Genomic DNA, 21206 nt, shown 5'->3' with positions numbered 1-21206 from the left:
TGACAACATACAGCAGCAGCACAACACCCCCAGCAGGTGACAATGGAGGGTTAGTTAGAGTGAGCAGGACGTCCGTGCCATATGGGCGCAAGTCCCTAGTAGCCGCGTGCCCCTACTCCCTGGAACTGGCCCGACCCGAACACCTCAGCCCGAGCGCATTACCCTCTCGCCATCCCGGCCTGCATCAGGATCGGGGTGGAGCTGAACCTTACGCTCCATACAGCTCCCCAGAGACTGTCTCCAGCCGCTCACACCAGGAGATGGCCTCTTGCCGCTCATACCAGATGGCCTCCAGCCACTTCACCCTAGAGACAGCCTCCAGCCGCTCAACCCGGACCACATATTCCACCTGCAGGGCCTGTGACAGTCTCCAGCCACACACAGGGGAAGAAGAGTACGTCCCCTGTCCACCTGCAGGAGACACGGAGGGCACGACACCGGCAATGGCCTACAGCCACTCCACGCCCTCAGGTCACCCTTCATACGAGACTCAGGCAACAGCCTCCAGCCACGCCCCGACTGCGGTCCCGTCAGGAAGTCATGCCCCGGCGACAGCCTCCTGCCATGCCAACAGGGTTGAGACGGCCTCCAACCGCCCTCCTCATGTTGCCCAAGGGACCTCAGCGATGGCCTCCTGCCGTGCCAGGGAGGGTAGGCCTATCTACCAAAGCCCCTCACCCCCTGTGACTTCACAACATCTCTCCCCCTACAGCTGTAGCAGAGTCGAGTGTGGTAGCCCACAGATGGAGAGTGACCCGACCGTGGACTGGTGGTGAGGCCCTGTATCATCCCTGGGGCTGTTCTCCCTGCAACCTATGCCTGAAGACAACTTGCCTCTGACGGACCCCTCCGCGGGACAACGCTGCAGCCTGCCCTGACGGCAGGACACCAGGAAGGGGACTGCAGTGTCCAGGATCCCGATGGCGATCCCAGCACCCCGGGGCGAGGCCTCCCTGGTTCCCACCCCAAACGACGTCGCTCTCCCACCAAGCATATATGGGAACACCTGGAGGAGCTGTTTGGCCCATGTCGTGTGGCCCAGACCTCTGTCCACCGTCCCCAACACGAGGGGCTCCTCACCACGCCCAACCCGGAGACAACCCTCACCCTTGCCCAGGACTAAGTGACTCAGGTGTGTGTATGTGAATAAGTGACTTATAGCGCCGTACAGTGCCCAGTGGAAAGACGTGAGAACTCCCATTCAGTGCAGTAGTGATAAGCCATCTGTGATCTCTCTCGTTCTCCCCCCCCCCTTGTGATGGTGCCAACCTATCGTGCAACTTAGCTCTCCCACCCCCACCCCCCCAGTGACCAGACTCACACTCGGTAAGACTCTTAGAACAAGTATTTAAAAGTGAATCTAGGAACTCCCACAGAACCGGGAGCCACCAAAGCGAGAGACTGTGTGCGGGGGAATATCTAGATCTAAACTCCCCCCCCCCCAGCATACGCCACTGAGTTAGAGACAGTGAACTATCCTCACACGCACTTACCCTGATATAATAATACCGATTGTGTCTCTCGTATCCTGCACGATACACTTAAACTGATCATCTGTCCAAGGATTGATGTAACAAATACTGTGAGATTGTCTGCTGTTCCTGTAATTTAGAATTGGTGAACACACGCGTAGGTTGTTGCCCGGATTTTTTATGCCCTGTTCCTCTTATGTTTGTGTTCTAGCCCCGGTCTAGAAAAGGATCCCACTACATGCCAAGTGTTTCTAGGAAGGGAAGCCGACCCAAAAATACTCAGCATAACACTGGTGGACAGCGGTGGTTCTTGACCCAGGCAGAATTAATATTAAAAGAGGAACAAAACAGGGAAAATATCAAAATGGTAATGTTATGCTAGGTGTTTAAGGGGCGGTTTCCCGTCCCTAGAATGCCTAGAATGTAGCTGGGTTCCCTCTCTAAACCAGAGCTTAGACAAACAAGAGAAAGCCAAGGCATAAAAACACAGGCAACAACCTTACACGTATATTGACAAATTCAACTGCTGTGGAATAGGTAAACAATCTTACATAATCTCATAGGCAAAAATAAATATATAGGCTAATATTAGTGGGTAGAGTATCACACAAGATACTAGATGTACAGGAGTCTAAGTCTTGTTCAGGAGGGCAAAGGCACTATTACATTGTCCGTGGTGAGGAGGCACTGTCGAGAGGCGTTCACTGTTCTGACACTAAGTTTATAGACTGAGTACGGGGGGGGGGGGGATGTTACTGACTCTGCACAAGAGAGGAGAGTAACTGATAGCACTATTTTACAGGCACCGTTACGGGGGGGGGGGGACGAGCGGGGTGTCACTGTTTGTAATATTCACTGCCGGTACTTTTGTACTTAAGATCTTACGTTCCTTCTTGGCCTCACTGTGCACTTGTAGCTTGATTTCACTAGGGGGCCTGTTCTTTTACACTCACTGGTCTCAGTCTTTTTTGGGCCTCACTGTACACTGGTATCACGGTAAATTCACTCTTGTGCCTTAGTGCCGGCCTCACTGTTCATTGTAAATTCACTGTCTTTAGGTCCACTTTGTTTCACTTGGGGAAGGGTAGGTCCTTGGCTTGCAACTCCGCCTGGGGTAGGCGGAGGCCCTTCGGGAGTTCCTTCATCCTGCGGCCACGGGACCACTCTCAGGGGCGTCATCTCTCGGCCGAAGTTCGAGCTGTGTGTGGTGAAGGGCCCCTCACTGTCGGGGCTGGGGAATGGGGTCTGGCCCTCGGGACTGAGGCCAAACAGGCATTGGAGGCACTCATTCAGACGCCTGGTGGAGGACGGGCGTCGCCTTCGTCAGGGTGGGGAGTTGGCCCGCATGGGGTTCCTGGGGACGTCCTCGGAGGGGCGCTGGCTGTGGTCTTCTGCTGAAAGTGCTGTTGTCAGGACCAGGCTGCAGCGTCGTTCCCTGCCGGAGTCCGTCAGGTAGGCGCCCTCTTCCTCCGGACAGAGGGAGAAGAACCATGGGGACAGTATGGGGCCTCTCCACCAATCCTCAGGACAGTGGCCCTCCTCCTGGAGGTTGCCTGGGTCTGGGTGGACAGGAGGGGTAATCTGTGCTCCTGCCGGAGAGCAGGGCTGAGCACAGCTCAACTTGTTGTGGAGTCACAGGGGACAAGAGACTTTGGTGTTTCTCTCCGGCACAGCTACCGACTCTTGCTGGGTTCCCTTGGGCAACAGACAGAGGATGGCTACAGGCTGTTCCTTCGCTCTCAGCACAGCTACAGGCCGTCACCGGGGCCCAATTCCCTGACGAGAACACGGGCGAATTGTGGCTACTGGCCATCACCTGTCTGCCGGTGCAGCTACCGGCCGTCACTGAAGTCCCACAAGAGGGCGACGTGCAGGAGAGGAGCGGCTACAGGCTGTTTCCTCCCTACGAGTGCGGCTACAGGCTGTTTCCTCCCTACAGGCGCGGCTACAGGCTGTCGCCGGTGTCGTGCCCTCTGAGGGAACTACAGAAGGAGAGGGGACATACCGGTGCTACAGGCTGTTGTTGGTCTCTGTAGGGGGTGTGAGCAGCACTGAGCAGAGCAGATACAAGCTGTCTCCTAATTAGTGGCCTGGCTACAGGCTGTGGCCTTTTTTGTGAGCAGCTACAGGCCGTCTCTGGTACCTGGCTACAGGCCGTGGCCCTTTTTGATGAGCAGCTACAGGCCGTCTCAGGTGCCCGGCTACAGGCCCTGGCTGGGGTGCTGCTCTGAACTGTTAGGCCAGTTCCACCCAGATCCTGTCAGTGGTCAGCTCACCCCGAAGGTGGTGGCAGCGGGCGAGTTCGGGGGAATAGGGGCACGTGGCCCAGATGAACTTATGACCATATTGCCCTGACGTGTTCCACGCACCGTCTAGCCCTCCGTGTCCTCCTCCAGGGGGTGTGGTGGCGGCCTGCTCTGCCACAGCCTGCATTTTAGGCAACAAAACCACACGTTCAATTACCCAAGTTTGACCAGGAACAGTATGATATCCATACATATTTATCCATCATCAAACCACTGCTCAATATCGGGTTTGAGGATGATACACAGAAAATAGTGGTAACCCTACCGCTGCTGGGCAAGATAGCAGCCAGCATTGCGCCCAAAGTCGTCCCTGAATTAACATGGGCAAATGTAACTAAGTAACACAAGCTATCACAGCCTCTCTAGGAAAAAAAAGTGGCACTGTCGCAATTGGACAGTTTAACATATGATGGGAGCCTGGACGACACACTGATCCAGGCAAGGCGGCTCGTCACCGCTGCATACCCAGAAGCAGACACAGAGACCCGGGATCAACATACTTTCAATACCCTGATCAGAGTCCTCCCCAGCATGGTCAAGGAGCACTTCACCATACACGACCCAACGGGGGATCTAGACAGGGACATCCAGCTGATATGATGGCTCCTGACCTCCTGCTCCGCCCCCCAACAAATCAACGCAGTTGGCAAGTTCCCGACCAACAAACCGGCTCCCCACAGCAAGCCCCGACCACCCCCAGCCCGCATCAGCCTCACACCGTCATCCCATGTACACTCATGATTACTAATCTCTGACCAGGGACGCGTGGCGGGCAGTGTTATGATCACACACGAGCCACGCATTCGAACACAGCCTCCGCACTAGTGGGCGGGGCAAAGAACTGTAACAGGTGAACTGAAGCTACTACTCCTCGTATCATTGATATTACCATATTCTTATGGTTTCTCCTCCACAATACAATAATCTGTGTTTATGGACAGGGGCCGACATTTCTTCAATCAGTCTGCGATTTAGAAGTTTCCAAGAAGTAAAAAAAACATGTGCCACTGTATGTGGGTATTGGCATCATATATACCGTAATTATTTATGAATTAGCGGCATTAACTGGCACACATTTTGACCAGAAGGGCATGCAGCTAGGTCGTCACGTAGGAATAGGGCAACCATTCCCACTGGATGGCAATGGCATAGATATAAATAAGACTAGATGCCGCATCGCCCATTCTTCAGTACAGTGGCTATGCGTCTTTGCTGTCGCCATGTTGGAGCGGTCATGTAATAGTGGGGCTTTTTTTTTGAGCGAATTCAGACTATGAAAATGAATGTTGTGGTGGTGGAGGTGGTGATGGTGGTTATTGTTCTGGTGGTGGTGATGGTGGTTATTGTTCTGGTGGTGGTGATGGTGGTTATTGTAGTGGTAGTGGTGGTTGTTGCTGTGGTGGTGGTGATGGTGGTTATTGTAGTGGTAGTGGTGGTTGTTGCTGTGGTGGTGGTGGCGGTGATGGTGGTTTTTGTTGTTGTGTTGGTGGTGATGGTGGTTTTTGTTGTTGTGGTGGTGGTGGTTGTTGTGATGGTTGTAGTTGTTTTTGTGATGGTGGTGGTTGTTGCTGTGGTGGTGGTGGCTGTTGTGTTAATTGTGGTTGTTGTTGTGTTAGTGATGGTGGTTGTTGTGGTGGTGGTGGTTGTGATGGTGGTTTTAATGGTGGCTGTTGTGATGGTCATTGTGGTGGTTGTGGTGGTGGTGGCGGTGGATGTTGTGGTTGTTGTGGTGGTGGTTGTTGTGGTGGTCATTGTTGTGATGGTGGTTTTAGTTGTTGTTGCTGTTGTTGTTGTTGTGGTGGTGGTTGTGGTGATGGTTGTTGTGGTGGTGGTGGTTGTTGTGGTGGTGGTTTTTTATGGTTGTTGTCGTTGATGCTGTTGTGGTGGTGGTGGTGGTGGTTGTGGTTGTTCTTGTGGTGGTGGTGGTGGTTGTGGTTGTGTTGGTTGTTGTTGTTGTTGTTATGGTGGTGGTGGTGGTTGTGTTGTTGTTGGTGGTGGTGGTTGTTGTGGTGGTTGTTGTCGTTGTTCCTGTTGTGGTGGTGATGATTGTTCTTGTGGTGGTGGTGGTTGTGGTTGTGTTGGTTGTTGTTGTTATGGTGGTGGTTATTGTTGTGGTGATTGTTGTTGTGGTTGTTATTGTGGTGGTTTTTGTTGTGATGGTGGTTGTTGTGGTGGTGGTTGTTGTGATGGTGGTTGTTGTGGTGGTGGTTGTTGTGATGGTGGTTGTTGTGGTGATGGCTGTTGTGATGGTGGTTGCTGTGCTGGTTTTTGTTGTGGTGGTGGTTGTTGTGGTTGTGCTTGCTGTTGTGATGGTGGTTATTGTTGTACTTATTGTGATGGTGGTGGTGGTGGTGGTGGTGATTGTTGTTGTGGTGGTGGTGGTTGTTGTGGTGGTTTTTGTTGTAGTGGTGGTTATTGTGGTGGTGGTGGTTGTAGTGATGGTGGTTGTTGTGGTGGTGGTGGTTTTTGTGGTTGTTGTTGTGGTGGTGGTTATTGTTGTGATGGTGGTAGTTGTTGTGATGGTGATGGTTGTTGTTGTGATGCTGGTGGTTGTTGTGATGGTGGTGGTTGTTTTTGTGATGGTGGTAGTTGTTGTTGTGGTGGTGATTGTTGTTATGGTGGTGATTGTTGTTATGGTGGTGGATATGGATGTTGTTGCTGTTCCGGTGGTGGTGGTCGTAGTTATGGTGGTGGATGTGGTGCTGGTGGTAGTGGTTTTTGTTGTTGTAGTGGTGGTGGTGGTGGTTGTTATGGTGGTGGCTGTTGTTGTGGCGGTAGTGGTTGTGGTTCCTGGTTCATCTGAAACGTGAACTCGGTGGACTGCAGGCTTAAATTTCCCTTTTGCAACCCATCATCCTCCTTTCGGAGGATAGGCAAGCAGCTGAGGGACGTTTACATAAGCAGACAGTTGAGCCGCTCGTGCTATCGGTGTCACCATAGATATATTCCGACGCTTTCTACATCCAAAAGCAGCACAGTGCTGTTGTATTTCTATCTATCTATCTATCTATATACCTAGGCTGCTTCCCCCAAGGAAAGGGAGGTAGCCGAGACAGGACGACTCACTCTCCATTTACTCATCCATTCAAACACATTCATTTGCATCTTAGCCCCAAAGGGGAGAACGGACAGATCCTCACCGCACCACACCGCACAAGGGTTGTATTTCTACAGTAGGTAAATAGTGGTCAGCTTTCACCATCGTCAGGAACACGACATCGTCTGCCTCGACCGTTCCAAGATGGCGGCCGCGCAGACGCATCTAAAGTAGTGTCATGTGGCATCTCGGCTTATTTATATCTATGGGCAACGGGGCCTGTTATCACTAGAGAAAAACATTCAGTTCAAAGTAGTAGTAATAGTAAATTTCTGTCAATGATATATGTATTATAAAGCATTCTTACTTAGAATATGTCGCGTGAATGCCGGCTGCTGTGGCAATCGTGGATATCACCTAGCCTACCAACAGCTCGGTTAAAGGCTCGCCAAAAGAAATAGGTCAGTGAAATAATCAACAGATTAATAAAACAGTGTATGAAATTCAAATATCACGCACTCATTATTGACTAAAAATAAGTTATGACCATATTTGTCTATTTTTTACCATGCATTACGAGATAAAGTAAAATATTATGTGAAACAAAAGTGGTTCAGTGATGCTTAGAAAACTGTTCATTGAAGCACTACAGTAAACCTTTCTGAAACGATGGTGGAGTGTGTCTGACTGTGTAGCCTACGTCTGGCCACGACTTAGACTAACTCTCTGGTCAGAGATTAGTGATCACGAGTGTACCTAGGGCTTACCCACCGTGCAAACGCCCCAGCCAGAAGGAGAGCCAAAACCTCATCTCAATCAACCTCTGGGAGTTCTCCGCATGTAGCCACCGATGCCTGCTCCACGACATATGGGAGCAACTCAAGATTGCCAGGTGGAAATTAGGCACCCCAGGCTGACGTCAAGTGTCGTCCCGGGAGGATGAGGGCCATGAGAACAACACCTCACCCGCCAAGAACACCGACCCAGGGGAACTGGAGCCGGAGGAAGAGGAAATTCCCCAGCAGCTGGATTTTTAGGCCCACCCCCGCACCTTCCCACGGTGGCTGGGGCCACTTCTCACAAATATCACCCCCCAGTCTACAACAAGATAAGACTGAACGGGGTAAAGGCGAGGCTATTGGTCGACACAGAAGCGGCCAGATCTTGCCTCTACAGCCACTTTTACTCCTGTCACAAGTCGGCTTTCGGCCCACTTTACCCTACATCAACTCATAGACGCCGGAGATGGCCCCCTGCCCATCCGTGAGGAAACCTGGGCCCTACGCGCCAACACCCACCAGGGCACCTTCACTCAACATAAGTTTATTATCTTTTATTCCACCTGTTGCAACTATGACGGATACCTGGGGCTGGACCTCCTGCAAAAACTACGAAACACCATAGATTGCCACAAGCGGCAACTCCAGTTCAGGAGGTCGCCAGCCCCTGCCCCTGATCCTCCACAATCAGTGTGCACCTGCACCCCCTCCCCCCTTCCCCTCCCCCACCCCTTCCCCCCGCCATCACTGCCTCCACCACAACGATTCCCCCACATCACGAAACTTGGCTCCCATTGAACAGGCCTACCAGAACATTAGTCCTCTTCTTCCCTGACCTGCCACCTGGAACACTTTCGGCCTGTCTCCTGCCCCCCACCTTCCTCCCCCCACACATTGCGGCAGTCAAGATTGCCAATATCACCACGACCCCGCTCACACTACCAAAGGGGCTCGTAGTGGGAGAAATGGAAGAAGCGGAGCCTTGCCCTACCACCACCCCTTCTACCCCCACCCCCCTACCCCCCTACCCGAGAACCTGTCACCCTACCAGACTGACACTCTCTGCCATCTCCTCCTGGACTTTCAGGAACCTCTTTGCATCAGGCCCCTCCGACATCGGCCACACCACCTACCTGACGCATCAGATACACACCACAGGACCACTGATCAGCCAACCATCCTGACGGAAAAAGCTGAAACAACGGGCGGAGGAAGACCGGCAGGTCCAAGAAATGCTCAATGCCGGTGTGATCTGACCCTCCACCAGCCCTTGGTCCTCCCTTGTCGTCCTCATAAAGAAAAAGGACGGCAACATGCGATTCTGCGTAGATTACTGCTGCCTCAACGACGTGACCATCAAAGATGTCACCCCACTTCCCAGGATCAACGATTCCCTCGACTCCCTGTATGGCACCTCTTAGTTCTCCACACTGGACCTCCAATCGGGGTATAGACCTTTTCCAGTGACGTCACAGAAATCGCATGATTTTGTTTACGACTCCATATTGGACGGCAAACTCCTCGCAGCAATGGCTGTCCAGACAGGGCTGTCAAAGACGACACTGTCAGATATATGTAGAAATCTGAATCAACGCCACCAAGATCTGTACAGGAACAAGATGAAGTGTTTGGGGGCTAGATCCTTACACCATATCTAGGAGAAATTCACTAGTTTCAAGGATTGGGGACCGAAACCAGATCTCAGATATGGCGATCTCTATTTGGTAAAATTGAGCATCCTTCAAGGTAAACAGACATGCCATATTGTATATGTGCAATGTAGATAGCAGGATTTGACATATGGTACTTGTAACTTATCTTGGTAATCAGTGAATTGTTGACGTGGGGCCAAGGGGGGAGGGATTGTGTACATTGTTTGGAAATCGAGTAGTTAATGAATGGAATAGGTTTCCCAGTGATGTACCCGAGTTGCTGCCCCCTATCTAGCATAAGGTAGATAAGTGTATGACAGGTCTGGGTTGCATACAAAATTTGTCATTCTTATAGTCACATTCCTGTAAGAGCTGCCTAGCATGGGCTTGCATGGGTAAATTAGTCACATTCTTGTGGGGGCTGTTTAGCATGGGCTTTTTGGCCTACTGCATTTATCCTCTCTTCTTAATCTTCAAGTTAGGTTCTAAGTTAGGTTAGATTAGGTTAGGGTGGTTGGGTTTGCTTGGTTTGGAATTTAAAAAAAAAAAAAAAGTAACTTCCGACAGAAATGAATATCAGATTCATTTTAATCACACCACAAGACATAAAAAAATGAAAACTTTAAGCTTCAAGGTGAGTTGGGTGTAATTCTAGAAATTTACCCAAAAATTTACTTATTTTGGAAATTTCAGTAATTATAGGCCTAGATACACATACACAGCCTGTATACCGTATGTTTAAAGTAGTTTTACGTAAAATGCATTATTGATAGTATATGGCAAAACTGTCAAAATTACTCTTGAAGTTAACATTTACATTACAACTGAAACATAACACTGGCATAAATTTAAATTGAGGTCATTTACTCCATGCCGATGAGTACCACAACATAAAACTAAAAGACTTCAGCAATATAGTTTAATGATTTTACATATTAACAAAAAAATCTTAGTAGCTACATACCGGGTAAAAGGTACATATAGAGGGCTTTTGATAAAGTACATTATTTATCCTCTTATTTGTAATTAAAGTATTTTTGTACTAAGTGGAAAATGTACATTTAATTGGAGCATGTATTGACAGTTTTGCTTTCTGTGGAGCAACATTCTTTTCTAAATAAAATAGAAAATTATAAATGGTGGTAGTAGTAATTTTGCTTCAGTTTTACTTGCAACATCGTTTAGCACACAGGCTCACAGTGGTATATTAGTTTTATACTGAAGTCTTGAACAATATTCTGTACTGCACTATTATTAAAATCATGCACCAGGACACAAATATCAGTTTCAAATGAATCACAGTGAAAAACATTGCAAAAATAAAAATATCAACTTTGACCTTCTCGATAGGGTGGAGTCAAAGGCTTTTCGCCTCATTAACTCTTCTCCTCGTACTGACTCCCTTCAACCTCTGTCTCTTCGCAGCACTGTTGCATCTTTATCTCTTTTCTATCGCTGCTTCAATGGTCACTGCTTCTCTGAACTGTCTGCATGCATTCCTCCACCTCTACGACGGGCGCGTAGCACCCGTCTAGCAGCAAACTCTCATCCCTTTTCTGGCCAGCTTTCTAATGCAAGAGTTAACCATTACTCCCAGTCCTTCATTTATGCAACTCTGGAACTGTCTCCCTTTGTCTGTGGAACTGTCTCCCTTCGTCTGTATCCTGCTTCCTATGATCTCCAGTCTTTCAAACGCAGTGTGTCCAGGCATCTCGAAATGATCGGATCTTGAATTTGGATCTCTCTTGTATTTTGTTTTTCTCTTGGAAGGAACAGTTTTGCGGGCTCGTTGCCTTTGGTTCCTTCTTCCTCACATAAAAGAAAAGAAAACTAACCAAACGTAACCTAATCTCCTTACCTAACCTAACTTCAAGTATGACCTAACCCGTAATTTAATCGGTTTTACTTACGCATCTACCATTCTTGATCATCACTGCTATGTCACATTTGGTTTGGGTGAAACTCTGAATACCAAAACAAGGCCTGTGACATGGACCTTCCCCTCTTTCCCCACGCACACACATGGCCGTGTGGGTCTTGTGCTCTGTGACATTAACATAATTAGGATATCCCACGACACCTGCAACTGCTAAGAATGGTAAACATGCCCGTATCCACTCACAAATCATCGGCTCACCTGATATGAAATGCTTGCAACAGAGCCAGGAGTAGGCCGTCAGCTGCCAATTCTCCCTCTTCATGGCAGCTATCCACTTCTCTCGCCTTTCCTCATTGGCTAGAAACCGGTGGAAGTTTACCCCACTTCCAGTTTTCTGCCTTGTCTCACAGCCGAAGGCACAACAGTGGAATACCATTGCGGATTCTGCAATTCTTTCTCTCTAGACGTCCAACAATTGCCATCCAATATAGCGCCATAAACAAAAGTCACATGACTCGTGACGTCACGTGGAAAAGATTTATTGGCAAATCCCAGTACACCCGGAGGACAGATTTCAGATTCAAATTCAGTAATTTATTGCCGTAAGAGAATACAAAGATTTACAACATATAAACTAAACAATATTTGGCCAAGCCTACCAAATTGTGGTAGACAGAGTGATACATACAAAAGGTTAAGGCATTACTGACTGGTAGCACAACAGACCACGATCATATCAAGTGACATCAAACACCAATGATCATGAATAAAATAAGTAAAAGGTAATCATCAACTTACGTGTTACAACCTATGATCGTTTTAAAATAAAACAAAATGAACATTTTACATTGTTTTGGGGGGCTTCTAAAACGAATTTTTTCAGTGTTCTTTTAAAAATGGGAACAGTTTGGAGACATCTAATATTATGTGGAAGAGAGTTCCATATGGTGGGTGATTTATAAATTACACTTTTTCGTACAAGAGAAACTCTGGAGAGGGGAAGTTTTAAATCCATGGGAGAATGCTTGGTGTTATAAGCATGGGTTACATAACTAAATAAACCTTCTAAATAACTAAAGTGCATACATTTATGAACTAGCAAACAACAGAAGAAATTACATACAAATTCAAATTTTAGTCATTGTAATTGATCAAAAAGAGATTGTGTATGATCATAATTTTTAGCATAGGAAATAGCCCTCTTCTGCCCCATTATTACTGGATTAAGATAAACATTCCATGTCCCACCCCAGAGGGTAATAGAATAAATTAAATGACTATATACCAAAGAGTAATAAATACATAAGAGAGCTTCTTTATTTAAACGATTTCTAACTAAAAATAATACTGTATACCACATTTTTCAGAAATTCTAGCAGCTATCTGTTGGATATGCACATGCCATTTCAATTTCTCATCTAAAACAAGTCCAAGAAATTTCGTAAGATGAACTCTAGGAATCAGAGTATTTCCAATTCTTGCAGGGCGTAGCATATTTTGTGAGGTCCCTCAAGAAAATAACATATATGTGGTTTTAGTTATATTAATTGATAATTTGTTACATACTATCCACTCGTGTACTTTTGCTAATTCTTTATTTGCTGATATTACTAAAGGATCAATATTTGTGTTTGATATGAATGCATTGGTGTCATCTGCATATAAAGTAAACTTTAAGGCTTGACTAGAATTTACAATATCATTAATATAAATAAAAAAAACAATAATGGACCTAAGATACTCCCTTGAGGAAGACCATACCGGACATTTATAGGATCAGAATAAATACCATTATAAAACACATACTGAATTCGATCTACTATATAGTTTTCAATTAAACTCAGAGCAGGATCTCTTATGTCACAATTTTCAAGTTTGGTAATTAAAAGACAGAAAACTGCGTTTCCTACCGGCATCGGAAAACATTATGAATTCAACGTCCTGCCCTTCGGCCTCTGCAACGCCTCCGCCACCTTCTCCCGGTTCATGGAGTCCGTCCTCAGTGGCCTTGCCAGGGAAATTTGTCTGGCATACTTGGACAGCATCATTATTTTCAGCAAGACATGGGCCGATCACCTCCAACGCCTCAGGATGGTCTTCCAACGTATCCATCAGGCTGGCCTGAAGCTACACCTCTCCAAGTGCGTCCTGGCCGCCCAGACCGTCTCCTTCCTGGGGCACGCAATCTCACGAGATAGAATCGCACCCGATCCAGACAAATTGCGTGCCGGCCCCGATATTCCCCTACCCTGGGACGTCCACGAAGTCCATGCCTTCCTAGGCCTTTCCTCGTATTACCGACGTTTTGTTAAGGAATTCGCCGATATCGCCAAACCTCTCCACGACCTAACCCAAAAAGGGGAACCTTTTACCTGGACCAACGAATGACAGGAAGCGTTTCAGGAACTGACACACAAGCTCACCACCACCCTGATTGTCGCATTCCCCAACTACACCCTACCCTTCCAGCTATATACAGATGTTTCCCTGATAGCCATCAGCGCCGTCCTAGCACAAGTGCAAGAAGGGCGAGATCACATCATCGCATGCGCCAGCCGCACCCTAAATCAGACGGAGCGGAATTATGTCACCACCAAACGGGAGTGCCTGGGCATCGTCTGGCCTCTGGAGCACTTCCGGGCCTATCTTTCCAGGACCCATGTCACGATTATCATTGACCACCAGTCGCTCCAATGGCTCCACCAGTCTGACACTCACAACGCTCAGCTTCTTAGATGAAGGGAGACCTTAGAGGAGTTCAACAACGAGATCTCCTATTGCCCCAGCAAACTCCACACTAATGCTGACGCGCTCTCCCGTCTCCCTGTCCATGCCCTCCAACCCAGATTGGAGCTCCTCATACAGTGGCGTAACCAAGACCAGCCACCCTGGATCCCACCCAACTTGTTCACCAAACTCCACCAGCAGGGCGACCATTTATTCACCCCGTCAGGTCACATCATCCCCGCCCCAGATACTGCCCTAGATGCCGTGAAACACCTCCATTCCAACAACGGGTTCCACCTCGGGACGAAAAGGTTCCTCCAAATTTTCAGTGATATTTATTGGACCTCCAACCCCTCCCAACTGGCCAAGCAGATCACTCAATCCTGTTGGGCGTGTGTGCTGGGCAAAGACATCACCCGCACCTCCGGCCCTTCAGGGAGCATTACTGCCCACAAACCCTGGCAGTTGCTGTCTCTGGACATAGTAGAGCCCTTGCCACTTAAGGTGGGCTATCGATTCGGCCCGAATCGAGGAAACGAAAAATGAAGACTGTCCGGCCCACGTTAAATCGTCCAATGGGGTATGAACTCCTGCCCCAGGGAAGATGGCATCTCTCCACACAAGCACGTGTTTGGGGAAGCACCCCTCCCCGTTCCCCTACGACGACACCTGCAGCCACCCTCCACCCCATGTCCAATTCCCTCCACCATCTCAAGAGGCAACTCCACCACCTCCAACACGCCCTAGACCTCCAACCTGATGCTGCCCTCCCCAACCCCTACAAGCCAGGCGACACCATGATGATAGCAAAACTACCAGTTCCCCACAAGCTTGCCCTACACATCATGGGCCCCTACACCGTTACCCACGTTCCCAACCCCTACCAGGTGACCATAGACTACAACCACACTCCCCACACCTACAGAACCCATCGTGTTTGCCTCTTCCCCCATTCATCCCACCCACCCCAACACCTCCCCACCTTCCCGTGCCACCAAAGGCCCCCCTCCCGATTCATACCATTGCTGTCACTCTCTTCTCCTTCCTCCTCTCCTCCCCTTCCCCATCATTGCTGACGCCTCCCCCGATCACGCTGCATCACACCTCACTGCCACCCTCACCAGTGCCACAAAAAAAAACCCACCCAGCCACCACCTCCCTCCCCCACCACCTCACCCAACCCCCGTCCACGAACCCCCACCACCACCCGAGATCATGACTCACTCAACTACACACACATCGCCCCCTACCACTGCTGCCCCTGCACCATCACCCCAAACTCCCCACTCATCCCCACCATCCCCCGCACCTCATCATGCCAGACAAGAGCAACCCAAAATCACACGCCCGCATCACTGCCCACACCCACCCTCAGAACCACAGTCACCCGCTTGGGCCGCATTTCACGCCCTCCCACAAGATACATCGCCACCCCATCCCACACACCCCCATCTTCACCTCCGCCACAACATCCAACCACCCCCAACCCTCCCACTCCTAACATAACTCCTATCACCCTCATGATACATCAGGCTCAACCCCCTACTACCTCTATCCCCAGGGAGAACCTAAGCATGATGCCCCAGAATCAAACTACCACTGCCTCCCCACTCGCCAGCATTCAGCCGAGGCTTCTGACAAGATGACAACACCTAACCATTAAGGTAAGGCGTGCCACCTGGGCACCAGGATTTGGGGAGAAGCACCGTGTCTGGCAGGCCACATCACCTACTCAAGCTCCTCCAAATGGCTGCCCAACCATCCACCCTCTTCCTCACCTGCGCCCTACACAGAAACGAAGACAGAATGACCGAGCACTGGACCACCCTACTGCAACACCTGACGCTGGCTTATGACACCAGCATCACTAAAACGTACTACCTCCAAGCACGGGGACATGACTTTTCACACCCCGACGGTGGTGAAATGACAACATCCAGCAGCAGCACAACACCCCCAGGAGGTGACAACAGAGGATTAGTTGGAGCGAAAGGGACGTCTGTGCTATATGAGCGCAAGTCCCTAGTAGCCGCACGCCCCCACTCCCCGGAACTGGCCTTACCTGAACACCTCAGCCCAGGTGCATTACCCTCTCACCAGTCCGGCCTGCATCAGGATCAGGATGGAGCTGAACCTTACGTTCCATACAGTGCCCCTTAGAGAGGCCTCCTGCCGCTCATACCAGGAGACACCCTCCAGCCGCTCCACCTGGATCACGCACTCCACCTGCATGGCCTGTGACGGCCTCCAGCTGCACATGGGGGAAGAAGGGTACGTCCCCTTTCTACCTGCAGTAGTCATGGAAGGCATGACACCAGTGATGGCCTCCAGCAGCGCCCGCAGATGGGAGACGGCCTCCAGCCACTCCACGCCCGCATGTTACCCATCATACAGGACTCAGGCGACGGCCTCCAGCCGTGTCCCGTCTTTAGTTCCGTCAGGAAGTCAGGCCCCAGCGATGGCCTCCTGCCACACTGACAGGGTTGGGACAGCCTCCAGCTGCCCTCCTCCTGTTTCCCAAGGGACCTCGGCGACTGCCTCCTGCCGTGCCAGGGAGGGTAGCTACCAAAGCCCCTCGCCCCCTGTGACTTCACAACGTCTCTCTCCCTACAGCTGTGGCAGAGTCGAGTGTGGCAGCCCCCAGACGGAGAGTGACCCAACCATGGACCAGTGGCGAGGCCCTGTAGTATCCCTGGGGCTGTTCTCCCTACATCCGGTGCCTGAAGACGACCTGCCCCTGACGGACTCCTCCCTGGGACAACGCCGCAGCCCTGCCCTGACAGCAGGACACCAGGAAGGGGATCGCAGTCCCTGGGATCCCAACAGCGCCCCCAGCACCCCGGGGCGAGGCCTCCCCAGCTCCTGTCCCAAACGACATCGCTCTCCCACCAGACATATACGGGAACGCCTGGAGAAGCTGTTTGGCCCATGTCCTGTGGGCCAGACCTCTGTCCACCGTCCCCAACGTGAGAGGCCCCTCACCACGCCCAACCCGAAGGAGACGACCCTCACCCTTGCCCAGGACTAAGTGACTCAGGTGTGTGTATGTGAATAAGTGATTTACAGTGCCGTACAGTGCCAAGCGGAAAGACGTGAGAACTCCCATTCAGTGCAATAATGACAAGCCAGTTGTGATCTCTCTCGTTCTCCCCCCCCCCTTGTGATGGTGCCAACCTATCGTGCAACTTAGCTTTCCCACCCCCATCCCCCCAGTGACCAGACTCACACTCGGTAAGACTCTTAGAACAAGTATTTAAAAGTGAATCAAGGAACTCCCACAGAACCGGGAGCCACCAAAGCGAGAGACTGTGTGCGGGGGAATATCTAGATCTAAACTCCCCCTCCCCCCCAGCATACGGCACTGAGTTAGAGACAGTGAACTATCCCCACACGCACTTACCCTGATATAATAATACTGACTGTGTCTCTCGTATCCCGTGCGATACACTCAAACTGACAGGGAATGATGTAACATAAATATTGTGAGATTGTCTGCTGTTCCTGTAAATTAGAATTGGTGAACACACGTGTAGGTTCTTGCCCGGAGTTTTTATGCCCTGTTCCTCTTATGTTTGTGTTCTAGCCCCGGTCTAGAAAAGGACCCCACTTCACGCCAGGTGTATTTAGGACGGGAAGCCGATCAAAAAACACCCAGCATAACAGTGGCAAAGTTATAACTGCAGCAAAAGAAGTAACTAGGTATTTCATTTTTCTTGCTGGCACACCAGTGCAAGCCATTAATTATCGCATTTAATCCCTTTAATCCAGTATACCTGTAGTTCATTCTCAAACATTAACACAGGACCACTGAACTCCATAATATGGAAAGGCTACCTCCGCAGACAGCGTGTTGCTTTGGCCGCCACATTGAAACACCACCACTAGTCGCCTTCACCACGGAAATGCAATTGAATCACTGTTCTTAGTGTTATGATAGGTGTTTTCATGGCGGCTTCCCGTCCTAAGAATGCCTGGCCTAGTGTTGGGTTCTTTTCAAGACCGGGGCGATATTACAAATATAGGAGGAACGGGGCATAAAAACTCAAGGCAACACCTTACACGTACAGTATATTCACTAAGTGTACACAAGGGCAATAAGATGCCTCACAATATTTCTGATTCATCAGTTCGGAGGCTGCTGAAAAGGGGTGAGTGTATCTCGCGTGATACGTGACAGTCACAATTCACAATTCAGGGTGGTACAGTTCACAGTATGGGGTGGTACAGTTCACAGTATGATTCTAGGTGCCTCGGAGTTATTATTTATATTCAGTCTCTAGGGACACTGGCTCCGGGTCACATGAGAGTTCTTTATCCAACTTTGTGATGGTTGCGGGGGGTGGGGGGACACCGACTTGATCTTGTTGCAGGGAGCACACGGGGAGGGGGGAGAGTCTAGGTTGGTACAGGTGCAAGGGAAGAGGGGGGAGGTTGCTGAATAATGATATCACTACTTTGGGTACGGGAACCTTACTTTTATCACACTGCACTTTAAGTCACTGTCTAGGTACAGTCACTTAATGATTCCACTTTTGGCACTCTACTATATGTCTTCGTATTGATCCACACTTGTGTCTTACAGTCCAGGTAGATTGATGTCGTCCCCCGTGGGCGTGATGAAAGGCCACGGGTGCTGGGGGCTGGGGGCAGAGGTCTAACTGGCGGGGTAGGGGCCAAACAACTCCTTCAGACGCCTTCTGAGCTGCTGGGTGGAGGATCCACATCACCTCGGCAGGGAGTGTGGTAGGTCTCGCCCCGGGGAGCTGGGGGCGCCGTCGGAGACCCGGGGGCTGCGGTCCACTCAGGGGTACTTCATCGTCAGGAGGGGGCTGTGGCATCGTTCCGGGGAGGGATCTGTCAGGGCCAGGTGCTCTTCAGGGGCCGGCTACAGGGAGAATAACCCAGGGGACAGTACAGGGCCCTGCCACCAGGCTGTCAATGGTGGGCTCCCTGGCTGGGGACTGGTCCTACTGTAGGTGGATGCGGGCGGACGACGTGCAGGCATAGAGCGGCTAAAGGCCGTCACTCATCTGTGGGTGTGGCAGGAGGCCATCGCCAGTGTCTTGTCCTCAAGACCACTACCGAACCTGCGGGTAGTCCTGGTGGAGTGGCTTGAGGCTGTCTCAGTAGGTGTGCGGCTTGAGGCCATATCTTGTGAGGAGCGGCTTGAGGCCATCTCGTTTGAGGAGCGGCTTGTGGCTGTCTCGTTTGAGGAGTGGCTTGAGGCCGTCTCTTCCGAGGAGTGGCTTGAGGCCGTCTCTGATGTGGAGCGGCTGGAGGCCGTCTCAGTTGTGGAGTGGCTGGAGGCCGTCTCAGTTGTGGAGCGGCTGGAGGCCGTCTCAGTTGTGGAGCGGCTGGAGGCCATCTCCGATGCAAAGCGGCTGGAGGCCGTCTCTGATGTGGAGCGGCTGGAGGCCGTCTCTAAATTGGAGTGGCTTGATGCTATCTCCATGGGGCTGTAAGGAGCATAAGGTTCAGCTCCACCCCGATCGTGATGCAGGCCGGGCTGGCAAGAAGGTAGTGCCCTGGACTGAGGTGTACAGGTTGGGTTGGTTCCGGGGAGTAGGGGCGCACAGCTACCTGGGACTTGTGCCCATGTGGTACGGACACCCCGTATGCTGCATCTAACCCTCTGTTGTCGCCTCCTGGGGATGTCGTGTTGTCATCCACTGTTATCATTTCACCACCGTCGTTATGGAAAAAGTCACGTCCCCGTGCCCGGAGGTAGTATGTGTGGGTGGTGTTGGTGCTGTGTGCCAGCGTCAGGTGTTGCAGGGCGGTCCAGCAGTCGGTCATCTTGTCCGGGTTATGGTGTGGGGCATAAGTGAGGAAGAGGGTGGAAGGTTGAGTGGCCGCCTGGAGGAGGCGAAGTAGTTGGTGGGGACTGCAGACGCGGTGTTTCGCCTCAAAGACTGGGGCCCAGGTGATGCGCCTGATCTCCATGGTGTGGTGGTGTGGTTGTTGTGAGAGCCTCGGCTGAATGCTTGCGAGGGAGGAGGTGGTGGTGCTTTTATGCCGGGGCACTGTGCAGTGTTGTGTTAGGGGTGAGAGAATTGGGAGGAGGGTGAAGGGGTGGGGGATGGGGTGGTGGTGTATCTTGGGGGAGGGCGTGAAAGGCGGCTAGAGCAAGTGACGGTGGTTTTCAGGGTGAGAGTGGGTGGTGATGTGGGTGTACAGCCTCGTGTCGTAACAGTTGTGTTTGGAGTGGTGTGTCTGGCTGTGGTGTGCTGGTGGGTGTGTGGTCGTGATCGGGGGAGGGGAGTGGACGGCTGAGGGAGTCTGGATCTGGGGTGGTGTGGTCGTGGGCAGGGCAGGTCGTGGGTGGGGGGCAGGCTGGGTGGTGGGTAGGGATGGGGGTGGTAGGGTGGGTGGTTGTTGCGGTGCTGGTGAAGGTAGCGGTGAGGTGTGATGCGGCGTTGGTGAAGGTAGTGGCGACGTGTGGTGCGGCATGGCAGAAGGTGGCGTCGATGAGGGTGGAGAGGGAAAGGAGGGGAGGGAGGAGGGGGTGACGTAGCAATTGTAGGAATCGGGAGGGGGGTCTGAAACTGCAGAACAAGACGAAGTGGGGTTAGGGCGAGTGGGGTCGGCAAGGGAGAGGGCGGGGGCATGGAAAGGGCGGACGTGGCGGTTTCTGTATGTGCGGGGAGTGTTGTGATAATCTATAAATACTTGGTAGGGGTTTGGGACGTGGGTGACTGTGTGGGGGCCCATGAAACGTGGGGCGAGTTTGTGGGGGACAGGTAGCTTTGCCACGATCATGGTTTCGCCTGGCTTGTAGGGGCTGGAGGGCGTAGATTCCAGCTGTAGGTCTAGGTTTTTCTGTAGATGGTGGAGGCGTCTCTTAAGATGGTGGAGGGGATCGGATGTGGGAGGAGTAGAGGATGGTTGCAGGTGTTGGTGTAGGGGAAGGAGTGGCACTTCCCCAAAGACGCGTTCGTGTGGGGAAATGTCATCTTCCCTGGGACAGGAGTTCATTCCCCATTGGATAATCTTAACGTGGGCTGGCCAGTCTTCATTCTTTGTCTCCTATTTGGGCTCGGATTTGATTCATTAGAGTGCGGTGGCTCCTTTCACATATCCCGTTGCCCTGCAGCCAATACGGGGAGGAGTGAGATATACAGTTGCCGAATAGATTGGCTAGCTCCTCCCAGACTGCGCCGGTGAATTCGGGGGCGTTGTCCAAGTGCAGGGCTTGTGGAAGTAAGGGAAGATGTGGCCGACCAGGGCCTCGACTACGGCGACAGCGTGGTGTTCTTTGGCTGGATACGCTATGAGGAACCTGGAGTAGGTGTCCACAAAGGTGATAATGTACCGATAGTCTGCCTTGGGTGATAGGGGCCCCACCACGTCCACG

Source organism: Coenobita brevimanus, chromosome 71 (genome assembly GCF_032717465.1).
Source record: "Coenobita brevimanus isolate Jiangsu-jjx chromosome 71, ASM3271746v2, whole genome shotgun sequence".
Classification (NCBI taxonomy): Eukaryota; Metazoa; Arthropoda; class Malacostraca; order Decapoda; family Coenobitidae; genus Coenobita; species Coenobita brevimanus.
The sequence above is the reverse complement of the archived record's forward strand: the minus strand, read 5'-3'. Positions refer to the sequence as shown.